The following is a 13,704-nucleotide window of genomic DNA, read 5'->3' on the forward strand; positions in this document are numbered from 1 at the left end:
AGGAAAGATGTGTAGATTTGGGACAAACCCACCTCAAGCACCAAGGAATGAGAGTTGAGATTAAAACTGAGCCAAAAACATCAGAGTCTGAGACATTTTACTGCCTCCTTTGGTATTTACTGTACAGGAGAGGAAAAGTTTAACTGGGTCGAACCGTTTGGGTGAAAGTCTTCATGCTCAAGATTTTTGCTGAGAGATTTTTCACTCTTATTATGACTTTGGAACAAATCTAGTTTAGATTTAATATTTCCTAATGAGCAAAAACATATTATTAAGCTGCAGACGTGAACTGGATGAAATGTCCTTTTTCTGATTATTTATTTGCAGTTCACCTAATATTTAACTTCCTCTGAAGACAAACAGTCTGTGCATGAAGGAAATCCCAGAATGCATGTGTTGTTTTAACATTGTTTATCGTTTGTATTCATATTTTGAATTAGACTTTAGTTTCATATTATCAGTTTTCATTTAAATTTTGTGCTTTTGCCATATTTATTAGTTTCAGGTTTTTATTTAGGTTTATTTATTTAGGTATTTTTTTATTTGTATTTCCGGTTAGTAATTTTAGTGCTTTTGGTCCTATTGCTCACCAGTTGATCCTCTGCAGTGAATGGGTGCCGTCAGAATGAGAGTCCAAACAGCTAATAAAAACAATCACAATAATCCACAAGCAATCCACACCACTCCAGTCCATCAGTTAACATCTTGAGAAGACAAAAACCGCCTATTTTGACTTTGGAACAAATGTAGTTTAGATCTAATAGTTCCTAATGAGTCAAAACTTAGTTTGGAAACTGAATATTATTAAGCTGCAGACATAAACTGGATGAAATGTCCTTTTTCTGATTATTTATTTGCAGTTCACCTAATATTTAACTTCCTCTGAAGACAAAGAGTCTGTGCATGAAGGAAATCCCAGAATGCATGTGTTATTTTAACATTGTTTATCATTTGTATTCATATTTTGAATTAGGTTTTATTTTTATATTATCAGTTTTCATTTAAATTTTGTGCTTTTGCCATATTTATAAGTTTCAGGTTTTTATTTAGGTTTATTTATTTAGGTATTAGTAATATTACTACTTTTGGTCCTATTGCTCACCAGTTGATACTCTGCAGTGAATGGGTGCCGTCAGAATTAGAGTCCAAACAGCTGATTTAATATTTAATAATAGATTTAATATTTCTTAATAAGCAAAATTTTTGTTGAGCTGCAGACACAAACTGGATGAAATGTCTATTTTCTAAGTATTTATTTGTAGTTAAACCTAATATTTAACTTCCTCTAAAGACAAACAGTCTGTGCATGAAGGAAATCCCAAAATGCATGTGTTATTTTAACATTATTTATAGTTTTTATAAATATTTTGAATTAGCTTTCACTGTTATACTTTTAATTTTGTGCTTTGCCATTTTTATTAGTTTTAGTTTTTTATTTAGATGCATATTTTATTATTATTATTATTATTATTATTAATTTTTCTTTTTTTTTTTTTTTTTCCAGTTAGCAATTTAAGTGCTTCCATTTAAGTTTTTCATCTAATTTTTATCTTTTGTTTTTTAATAATTTTAGTTTTGGTCCTTGTTTTAGTTAACATTGATAATCCTGAACTCATTATTGTGAAAAATGATGAACAAAGTGAGAGAGACATTAATTATAACTACAGTTATAAATACATTAATCTAACTAATATTTTTTAACTTAAATCATTGTATGTTCTTCAGATCAGTTTCTGAATTCCTTTAAAACACTAGAACATGGTTTTCCTTAGAATTAGTTCTTAAAAAGCTTCAGCTTCACTTTTTTTTAACACTGATAATAAATCACTGCAAAAGGATCAGTTGCTCACCAACGGATCCTCTGCAGTGAATGGGTGCCGTCAGAATGAGAGTCCAAACAGCTGATAAAAACATCACAATAATCCACAAGTAATTCACACCACTCCAGTCCATCAGTTAACATCCTGAGAGGACACAAGCTGTGTATTTGTAAGAAACAAATCCCGCATTAAGACGTTTTTAACTAAAATACGAGTCCATGATCCATAATAACGCTTCCTCCAGTGAAAAAGTGGTCTGGTCTGAACCAGGAGAGAAATCTGCACAGATCAAACACCATTTACAAGCCAAAACAAAGAGTCTAAAACACTTCTAAACAAATACGTGTGTGGATTCTGATGTGAAAGAACAACAGGAAATTGACATTTTCTTTTTGTAAGAAGCGTTGCATTATGGTCTCAATGTATTTTAGTTAAAAACATCTTGATGAATCTTTTGTTTTCTCAAGATGTTAACTGATGGGCTGGTGTGGTGTGAATTACTTGTGGATTATTGTGATGTTTTTATCAGCTGTTTGGACTCTCATTCTGACGGCACCCATTTACTGCAGAGCAAGTGCAAGTGATGGAATGCTACGTTTCTCCAAATTTGATGAAGAAACAAACTCATCTACATCTCGGATGGCCTGAGGATGATTAGATTTGTAGATTTTCAGAACACTTTAATTTATGGGTGAAATATTCCTTTAAACTGTCATATATATAGTCTCTCTATAGTCTGCTGTTGAAGACGGTGTGATTTCATCAGTCTGCAGACGTTTGCAGGAGGGTCTCGGTCTGTTTACTCACACAGAGCTGTGAAGGTTGAGATGTTATTAAACACTCCAGCCATGTGTCTACCAGCACTGAATGAATGAATCTCTTTTCTGTCACCCACCGACTCTCTCGCAGATTTAGATTTTATTTTTTTATTAGTCATTGTAAACAGGACATAGGAAGCGAAACATGGACATGTTATAATTTCTGTTCCACACCTTCCTTTGACGTCACCGTAAAGTCTGTTCATGACAGCAAACATTTAAACAGCAGCTCATTCAGAGAGAAGTTTAATGTGTGGAAATGTCTATTAAAGTAATATAGACCATTTAAAATTTTGAGATCTAGACGATTTATTTATTTATTTTTAAAGACGTATTTTCTGCTCACGAAGCTTTCGCTTATTTGGCCAAAAATGCTGTAAAACTTTGAAATATTATTATAATTTAAAATGTCTGCTTTCTATGTGAATTTATTTTAAAATATAATTTATTTTCAGTGATCAAAGCTGAATTTTCAGCATCATTACTCCAGTCTTCAGTGTCACATGATCCTTCAGAAATCATTCTAATATGCTGATTTGCTGCTTAAGAAACATTTCTGATTATTATCAGTCAAAAATTATACAATAACTAGATGAGTAAAGTTTGAGAACAAACTTTAAGTTGGCTTGAGAAAGCCTAGCCTGAAAGTTTGAAGCAGTTGTAAAAGTATGAAAGCAGCTAGCATGATTTAACACATTGCTTACATGATTTAACGTGTTAGCATGATTAGCTTGTTGCTTGTATTTTTATAGGTTGATTACAATGTTGTTAGCATGATTAGCATATTGTTAGCATAATTTGCAAGTTACTAGAATGTTGTTAGCATGATTACCAAGTTACTAGCATGTTTCGCACATGATTATCGTGTTACTAGCATGCTTCTAACATGGCTAACATGTTACTAGCTTGTTGTAAACATGTTTCTAGCATGATTAGCATATTACTAGCATGTTGTTAACATGATTGGCATGTTTAGCATGATTAGCATGTTACTAGCATATTGCTAGCATGATTAGCATGTTGCTAGCATTTTTCTATCACGATAAGCATATTACTAGCATGTTTCTAGTATGATTAGAATGTAACTAGCATGTTGCTAGCATGCTTAACAAGTTACTAGTATGTTGTTAGCACGATTAGCATGTTACTAGCACATTGCTAGCATTTTCCTATCATGATTAGCATGTTACTAGCATGTTTCTAGTATGAGTAGCATGTAACTAGCATGTTGCTAGCATGATTACCAAGTTACTAGCACGTTGCTAGCATTTTTCTGTCATGATTAGCATGTTACTAGCATGTTAATATGATTAGCAAGTTACTAGTATGTTTGTAGCATGATTAACATGTTACTAGCAAGTTTCTAACATGATAAGCATGTTACTAACATGTTGCTAGCATGATTAGCAAGTTATTAGCAAGTTGTTAGCATGATTAGCAAGTTGTGAGCATGTTGTTAGCATGATTAGCATGTTACTAGCACACTGCTAGCATTTTCCTATCATGACTAGCTTGTTGTTCTTGAGTAGCATGTAACCAACACGTTGCTAGCATGATTACCAAGTTACTAGCATGTTACTAACATGTTAACATGATTAGCAAATTACTAGCATGTTGTTAGCATGATTAGCATGTTACTAGCATGTAAACATGATTAGCAAGTTACTAGCATGTTTCTAAAATGATTAGCAGGTTACTAACATGTTGCTAGCATGATTAGCAAGTTATTAGCAAGTTGTTAACATGTTGTTAACATGTTGTTAGCATGATTAGCAAGTTGTTAGCATGTTGTTAGCATGATTAGCATGTTACTAGAATTTTGTTAGAATGTTAATAGCATGTTAACGTGGTTAGCAAGTTACTAGTAGGTTTTAACATGATTAGCATGTTACTAGCATGTTGTTAGCATGTTTCTAACATGATTAACATGTTACTAACATGTTGCTAGCATGATTAGCAAGTTACTAGCATGTTGTTAGCATGATTAGCATGTTGTTAACATGCTAATCATGTTACTAGAATGTTTGTAGCATGATTAGCATGTTACTAGCATGTTGCTAGCATGATTAGATAGCTAGATAGTACAATAGTACAATAGTACATAGAAGGGAAGCTTGATTTAGTCTCAAAGGATTCTGGGAGTTTAGATTTGAATTTTTCGGACATTCCGTCACTGTAAGTCTATGGGATTTTTGGTGGTTTTGATAGTCTGGTTTACGAAAACTGTAAGGCGGATCAGTCTAAAAAGATACAGCACACCGAGTCAGACCAGTCTGAAGATCTGGGCCGAGTTTGGTGGTTCTAGCTTAATATATATGGTAAAATAAAAAAAAAAAAAAAAGCCAACTTAATTAATGGAATCAGTGTGTCTGAATTCTGCATCTCATATTTTAATTGAATCACTGTTTAGCATTTTAAAAATCCTTCAGAGGATGTTACAGACTCAAAGTTTCCCGTGAGCCTTATGTTAAATGTAATGAGAATGAACACAGAATGTGTGAAGCGTTTATTCTGGCGTTTGTGTGGAGCTGAAGTTCTGCCAGAACAGATTCTCCCTGTTTTTGAATGTGTCTGGAGAAGCCCATTTCCTCTGCTGCGCTCACTCGTTCTAATATTGACTCAGGAATGGCGGATGGATTCGTTCTCTGTGTTTCTGTGCCATTTATAGGACGTAAAATGGGAACATGCTCAACATGTTATTTACTGTCTCGCTCGGGTCAATAGACAAGTGTTTGTTGTTGAACAGAGAGCTCAATTCTTTAAGACGCTCATTTACAGTGAGCTATTTTTTATTGGCAATTACTGAGAAATGCAACAAGTTACAAAATTAGTGTAGAAACAATTTTCTCCAGGAAGTTGCTAGTAAATTTCACAAACAATTACTAGGAAATGCAAGTAACACCCTGAATTAAATGTGAATTTAGAAGAAAGACTGAAGTAGTGTTTTCTTGTAAATCTGTTAAAATATTTTTTTTTTCAGTGCACTTTTAAAAAGGTTGTTCAATGGTTCTTTCCAACACCTTTAGCAAAAAACCCCCTCTTTTTATCCAGAAACGCGTGGGTGAATCTCATAAAAACAAATCATTTAGGAGAAAAAAAAAAAAGTTTTTTAGTGCCATTATAATTTTTTGCAATATTTCATGACCGTGAATCTTATTTTCCTACCTCAAATGATCACAATTTATCCAAACATTTATTTGTTCATTCATTCATTCATTCTCAGCAATGTTTTTTTATTAGATTACAATAGTTTGTGAAATATTTTATATAGTTTTAATTTTTTGCAATTTTAATATTTCTTTTCTCAGTCTCATTTTTTCATTTCACTAGATTAAGTTTTTTTTTTTAAATATTAGAAATGTAGGCTTAATTTTCTGTAAATGCAAAATATAAGCTTAATTTTCCATAAATTCGAAATATAAGCTTTTGTGTAATCAAAATATAATTTATTGCTTAATAATGAATAATTAAAAGATTAATTTTCTTTTTTGTTTTTCTCATTATTGTCAATATTGCTTCTCATTAGATTAATTTAGGCAGAGTTTAAATTGTTACATATTTTACAATTTAAATATTTAAAATATATAACAATAATGAAAATTATATTGAGGACTGTCATGGAAATAATCTCAAAAATAATGCAAAACATTTTAATGGTTCTAAAGGTTTAGTCATTTTATAAGCAAAATTTATATCTAAGCTAAATTTGATTGATTGATCAGTACTTTCAGATATAGCTGTAATACACTAGTTTAAATTGCAAAATATTTTAAAGCATATATTAATAATAAAATATATAATTTAAAAACATAAAACATACAAAATCTATAATATTTTCTTTGAGCAAGATATAATTTTGCATGCATTTCTTTTGATTTTGCTGCAAAGTATTACCTGAACAAGAACCTTTTTGTTGGCTATTATCATTCTTTGAAGATTTATAAAGTACTTAATGAAATATTACACAGTAGATTAATCAGAAGCTGAATTTGGAACTGCAAACTGTTTCTGCCTTTAGAAAATGCCAGTATACGATTCTGAATTCAGCCAGTGTATTCATCTGTGGCTTCTTTAAAACATTTGTGAAACTCAATAAGGTTGTAAACCCCTATTAGGTGCTAATTGTAAGTATGCTTAAGAACATATGGAGCACGCATGTTCACTTGATGGAGGAAAAGCTGTTGTTTTGGGAGCCGTTTGCTCCTCTCAAACATGTCATGCTGGTGCAGAGGAAAGTGTTTGAACAGCTGCGTTTAGAGGATCCACAAACACACGCAGCCTAATGAAGACATTCCCACAGTCAGCGCTAATGCAGCCTCAATCAACCAACGCTGGTTTGTCCAGACATATTAAATTATTAATACACATACACACTAGCAACCTTTTCTTCTACTTGAGCATCTCTGTTTGTCACTGACTCTAGAACGTGAGAAAGAGAGGATGACCTATGGAGGTCTGCATGCAGTGAATGAAGGAGAATGAAGGAGGAGAGCAGTGTGTGTGTGCCAGTCTCTCTGGCATGCCTACATTGGCACAGTCTCTTCCACACTGAGTGGAGAAATTCCTCAGCTACTGTCAGCCCGAAACACCAGGGAAAAAAGTCCTAGACTGAATGCAATAGCATGAGCTGGAGACAGAAATACATTTTGTGTGGGTTTATATATACATCTGCCAGACATGCATAACATAAACATGTTCAGCTGTGAAACATGCTGACACGGCACAACTCGGAGAACATGCTGTCTGCCCGTTACACGCTCCACACCTGCGGTCATCAGGTGACTGAAACTGAGGGAAACATTATCAGACAGTATATTTTGATATTGGTGGCAAAACATAATAGAAATAATAATCATAATAATAATTAATGCAATATATGCTATTTTTATTTATTTTAGTTAATTGAAAGTTTGGGATCTTGTATTTTTTATATAATTTTTTATATAATTTCTATATTTTTTTATATTTATGATATAAGTGCTCATCAAGGCTGCATTTATTTGATCAAAAATACAGAAAAAAATCAGTAATATTGCAAAATGTTATTACAATATAAAATGATGGTTTTTATTTTAATATACTTTAAAGTATAATTTATTCCTGTGATGCAAAGCTGAATTTTCATCAGCTGTTACTCCAGTCTTAAGTGTCACACGATCCTTCAGAAATCATTCTAATATGCTGATTTATTATCAGAATTATCAATGTTGGAAACAGTTGTGCTGCCAAATATTTTTTTGGAACCTGTGATTGTTTTTTTCAGGATTCTTTGATAAATAACAAGTTGAAAAGAACAGCATTTATTCAAAATATAACTTTTTTCCTAACAATGTAAATCTATGCTATCACTTTGTATTCATTTAACACATCCTTGGTGAATAAAAGTATTAATTTCTTACAAAAAAAAAAAAAAAAAAAAGAAAAAAAAAGAAAAAAGAAAGAAAGAATAAAAATTTACTGACCCCAAACTTTTTAAAACAGTAGTGTATATTGTTGGAAAATCTTTCTTTTTTAAATAAATGCTGTTCTTTTTAACCTTTTATTGATCAAAGAATCCTGAAAAAAGCATCAGGTTCCAAAAAAGTATTGTTTTCAACATTGATAATAAATCAGCATATTAGAATGATTTTTGAAGGATCATGTGACACTGAAGACTGGAGTAATGATTCTGAAAATTCAGCTTTAATTACAGATATAAATTAAATTTAAATGCATATTAATATAGAAAACATCCTATTACATCGTAATAATATTTCACAATATTATATATATTTTTTTATTTTTGATCAAATGAAACATCTCTAAAAAATCTTACTGATGCCAAACAGTGTTTGTGAAATTATAATTATAATTATAATTTTTTAGATTAATTTTATCATATATATTACATTTTTAAATACTTATATAAAAGCATATATTTTAAATATGATAAATAAATTATTTTTTAAACATTTGCAATTGCTGCAGGTCCGCTAATAGCCTAGTTTTGGCTGAGTCGAGACCAAACAGGAAGTAGCTGTGCTGTCTGTCTTTCAGGATGTTTACCTCTTCCTCTTCACACAGGTATGGCCCGAAAATATGTAGGGTGAGTGAGAATGACATCAGGTGCTTATCCTGAACAAATATGTGTCGTGGTCTGTGAAGTGTGTTACTGACGTCAGGGACCGTGTACGTGTGAGAGAAAACGTAGAAAACGTGCACAATGTGTGAGTTTCTATGTGCCCTTTTTGTAGATTTGGAGAGTGGTGTGTGTGTGTAGATGGAAGTGTGTGAGCTGAGTTGGTCAGAGGCGTGTGTGTGCGAAGGAAACCCAGAAATGCAGTGGTGGTTTCCCTCAGAACCGCACCGGAAGTGTGTGATTCAGAAATCTGTCAGAGCGTTTCTCACTTCAAAACATCTGTCAAATATTTCCAACAGAACTTCTGAGTGTTTGTCGGGATGTTTTCATTGAGAAACCCTGACATGACTACTGATTTAGGGCATAAACATACAGTAAATATACACTAGCGTTCAAAGGTTTGTGCTCAGTAAGATTATTAATTAGATGGTATACAGATGCAGGGTTGCCAGGTTTTCACAACAAAACCTGCCCAATTGCTGCTCAAAGCTAGCCCAAAACTAGCCCTGTTAAAAATCACATTCTGGGGGATAAAATACACGTTTTTTTGTAGGGGTTTCCCCTGATAAATTCGCATTTCAGGGTCTAAATATCACGTTATTGGGGTCAATTCAACCCAAAAACAAATTGCGGACATGGCAACATTGTACAGATGTGGCTACTGGGCATGCGCAAATCAGTCTAACATCATTTTTGTCACACTGTAAAACAATAATACTGTTTTTGTATTATAGTAAGCGCTACACTGTAAAAAATAAAACACAATTTGTTGAGTCAGCTTAAAATAATTTGTTACCCTGCTGCCTTAAAATTTTAAGTTCAGTCAACTAAAATGTTTATTCAAATTGAAATGTTAAGTTGTACTAAGTAACAACTTAGATATTTGTGTTTGCTAAACTTAACAGATGGGTAAGTAACCCAGCCGCCTTAAAATTTTAAGTTGATTCAATTCAAATATCTAAGTTGTCACTTTGTATAATTTAACATTTCAAGTTGAATAAGTAAAAATTTTAAGTTGACAGTCAACAAACTGTTTTTTACAGTGTAGGTTTAGGGTTGGGGTTGGTGTAGACGTTAATAAAACACAATGTAATAGGTAGTAAATTGAATTTCTTTGTTAGTTATGGGTGTGGCTTCAGGTCTCAACTGCGTCCAGCTATTTTTAGTACAAAACTGATATTGCAAATTAGTGTCTATTACTGTATTATTTTAATGTACTGTCTTAATTATGAACACATTGGTTTGAAGTGCAACGAGTTTAACGTTTACTGCACGTTGTTACTCTAATGAACCGGAAGTTTTGCCCATAGACTTACTTCCATGTTGAAGAATAAGAAGAAACAGAATGTTATTGTGCGTTGGTGTGGACGCTAATGTATCATTACAGTTATCGTTCTTGGTGTGAAAGGGCAATAAAGATGAATTAAACTGATTAAAAGTGACAATTCTAAGATTACCGATGATTAGTATTTCAGATAAAAAATGTTCTTTTCAATTTTTTATTCATCAAAGAATCCTGAAAAAGAAAAAGTATCACAGTTTTCACAAAAATATTGGGCAGCACAACTGTTTTTCAACATTGATAATAATAAGCAATGTTTCATAAGCAGCAAATCAGCATATCAAAATTATTTCTGAAGGATCATGACACTGAAGACTGGAGTAATGATGCTGAAAATACAGCTTTGTTCACAGCAATAAATTATGTTTTAAAATATATTCACATAGATGTATTTATGTATATTTATCTATTTTTAATCAAATATATATATAATTTATAATCAATATTTGTGTATTTTATGCTCATTACATTCAAATCAAATCAAAGTGTTAGCTTAGCAACACATAGAGGCAGAGAGAGCTCTTCACATCATTTTCCAACTTTCTTTCACATTTCTGTCAGTGTTGAGTTCGGTCTCTGTGTAGCTGCTCTGTGTGACACTTAACACGTCTCTGTCATCTAACAAACCCTTTCATCAACTGCCTTTCATCCATCCACTCAATTTTCCCTCTTTTTCATTCTCCTTTAATCCTCCATCAATTTGAGGTATTTAGTTTGCTCTCAGTTATGATTCAAGTATCATTGTCTCAGAAGAGTCAAAACAGACGGATGTGTCATTAATCACACAGTAAAGGCCCGTTCACACAAAAAACCATAACTGTTAGCATCTACACCAATATAGAAGATATTTTGAGGAATCTTGGTGGCCAAACAATTGATGGTACCCATTTACTTTCATAATATTCTTTCCATACTGTGAATCTCAGTGGCTACCACCAGCTGTTCGGTCACCAACGTTCTTCAGAATATCTTTTTTTGTGTTCAACGGAAGAAAGAAACTCATACAGGTTTGAAACAACTTGAAATGGTAATGATAATGAATTTTAAGTTTGGGATAAACTAACTTTATAGTTTAAATGTGTTCTAAAAACACAACTTTTGCTAATGTTCCCATTAAGTTATGAAAGCATTATTTCTGAATGTCCTCTGAACATTCCAAAAGTTTAGTCTCTTAAATGTTTCAAAAACATTTTTCTTTGTTATGTAAACTTTAAGGGAACATTCCATTTTTAGCATTTTTCAAATATTATGGGAATGTTACTTCTGAATGTTCTCTGAACATTCCAAAACAAAATGTAACATTTAAAAATGTTAAATAAATAAATAGGAGGTTTCAGGAAAAAACATTCTATGAATGTTGTATAAATGTTTTTGAGAACATTTAAATAAGACCAGTTTGTTCAGAACTTTGAGAGAACCACCACTGAACCAGGATATTCTGTTCCGTTCCCTGTTAGATGGGTAGGGTCTTTTTTCAGGAGAAATATCCGGCACAACTGTGATTTTTCTCGCTTTTGCGTATTTTCTGCTAGGAAAAGAGACAACTTTCTTAACTTATTCTTGACTTAATTTGAAGGCTGCAATAATTCATAAGTGCTCACAGGTTCACATTATTTTTGGATGCCAGGTTCCTTGTTTAGTGCAAATGGTGTTGAACGGTTGCTGTTTGAATGGAGATTTATTTTTACGTGTTGTTTTTGGTCAGAGTCACTGTCTGACGCGCCACAGGACGGCCGTGCCATTTTTACCCAGACAGGAACCACATTCAAACATCATTACATCCTCAAAAAGCCTGCATTATTATGATAAATTATCACAGATAATTATGGATCAGTGCAGTAATTGCCTAACCTTTAAATGCTTATTAAAAGTTTGTTTACGGCTACGATTTTTCAGGCTCATGGGTGGAAATATAATGTCTAAGACTTAAAATTAAGATTAATTTACTTGAGATGCATTACATTAAGTGAGAAAGTAAGTGAGTTCATGCTTAAAAGAAGAACAAATGTGTATTCACTTTGAATTTAGATCATTTTTCTATTTGTTTTGTTTTCATTTTAATCATAAAATCACTTAAACAGTTGACGGTAGCCATTGACTTCCACAGTAGGGAAAAAAATACTATGGAAGACAGTGGGAACCATCTACTGTTAGGTCATCAACTTTTGTGTTCAACAGAAGAAAGAAACTCATACCGGCTTGGAACAATTTAAGGTGCATAAGTGATGACAACATTTTAATTTTTGCATGAACTGTTCCTTTAAATTCATGTTTCATACCCTGCAAAAATGAAGTATCTCTCTCAGTATTTTTGCCTTGTTTTTATTGGTTTCTTTTCTTGGTAGGAAATTTGCTCCATTTCCTCTTAACCTTCTTCTGGGCTGCTTCTCATCAGCTGTGTAGACGTTTTAAGTAGTTAAAAGAAACAAAAACACAAGTGATTTTGAATTACTGCAGCAATTTTTCATATTTTAAGGCATTCTTGCTTGTCTTTATGTTTGAGTAGAAGAAATGCGTCCAAGATTCATCTGCGTCGTTTAGTCGGCGGTTCGGGCCAAGAATAATGACTGTGTTTGACTGACCTTGTGCGCTCGGCTAACCCGCAGTCACTTAGCGGCTAGTCACGAGGAACACACCCGGTTAACCTGCACACCATTTGTCTGTCAGGGGCCAGACGGGAGAAGAGACGGGTCACTGAATGAGTCACCCACGCTCAATATTTGTGCACTCCGCCTGGAGTCCAGCAGATTGAGTTTGACTAGAGGAATCAGAGGTTCCTGCGTCATGACGTAGACTCCGAGACATCAGATGCTTTTAAGTGCTAAAAACCAGTGAACTGTGATTAATAAGATGACTATTTTAAGAACATTACATGCTGCAATAAATTAGTTTTGCGTGTGGGCTTAGGAAAATTTATATGATAAATAAAAAAAAAAGATGCATGACACAAAAAAATTAATGACAGTGTTTTTCAGGGCAATTAAGCACATTTTCCCATTAATTAATTATTTAAAAAAATATTTTTATTTATTTACTTTTTTTTTTAAATAGAAGTGTGAATTTACAAATTAAATATATTTTTACAATTTAAATATATTCCAGGCGAATTAAATTTTAATTATGGATTAGAGTTATGAGCATTTGTGGGGAGTTTGGTACATTTTCATGAAAATGTGAAAATGCAAAATAAATCGGCATGTTCTCTGATGGGCTTTCAGATGCTGAATGACATACAAAGCAATTTGATTTTTGTTTTACTATGCATATATCTCTTAATAATGTTAAATAGAGACATAAGACCTTCGCCCCCGAACAGATGCATGCTGGGATGTGAAGAGGCCCCTCAGAGAGAAGTGAGGAAAGTCTCAGACAAGATTTAAATAAACAGGGACACAGACGCTGTCAATACCGTCCCATACAGAGCTCTAAATTATAGTGCAAATATTAGTCAGACTGGAGGAATACTGTCATTTGCAAACACTGAATGTGAGAAAAAGGCCCAAACCATACTGCTGTAAAAAAAAATTAAAAGGTCAACAGTATTAGTATATACACTGTCTTTTGTTAAGGCTGCATTTATTTTATTAAAAATTGAAAAATTACTAA

This window comes from Labeo rohita, chromosome 2 (genome assembly GCF_022985175.1).
Source record: "Labeo rohita strain BAU-BD-2019 chromosome 2, IGBB_LRoh.1.0, whole genome shotgun sequence".
NCBI lineage: Eukaryota > Metazoa > Chordata > Actinopteri > Cypriniformes > Cyprinidae > Labeo > Labeo rohita.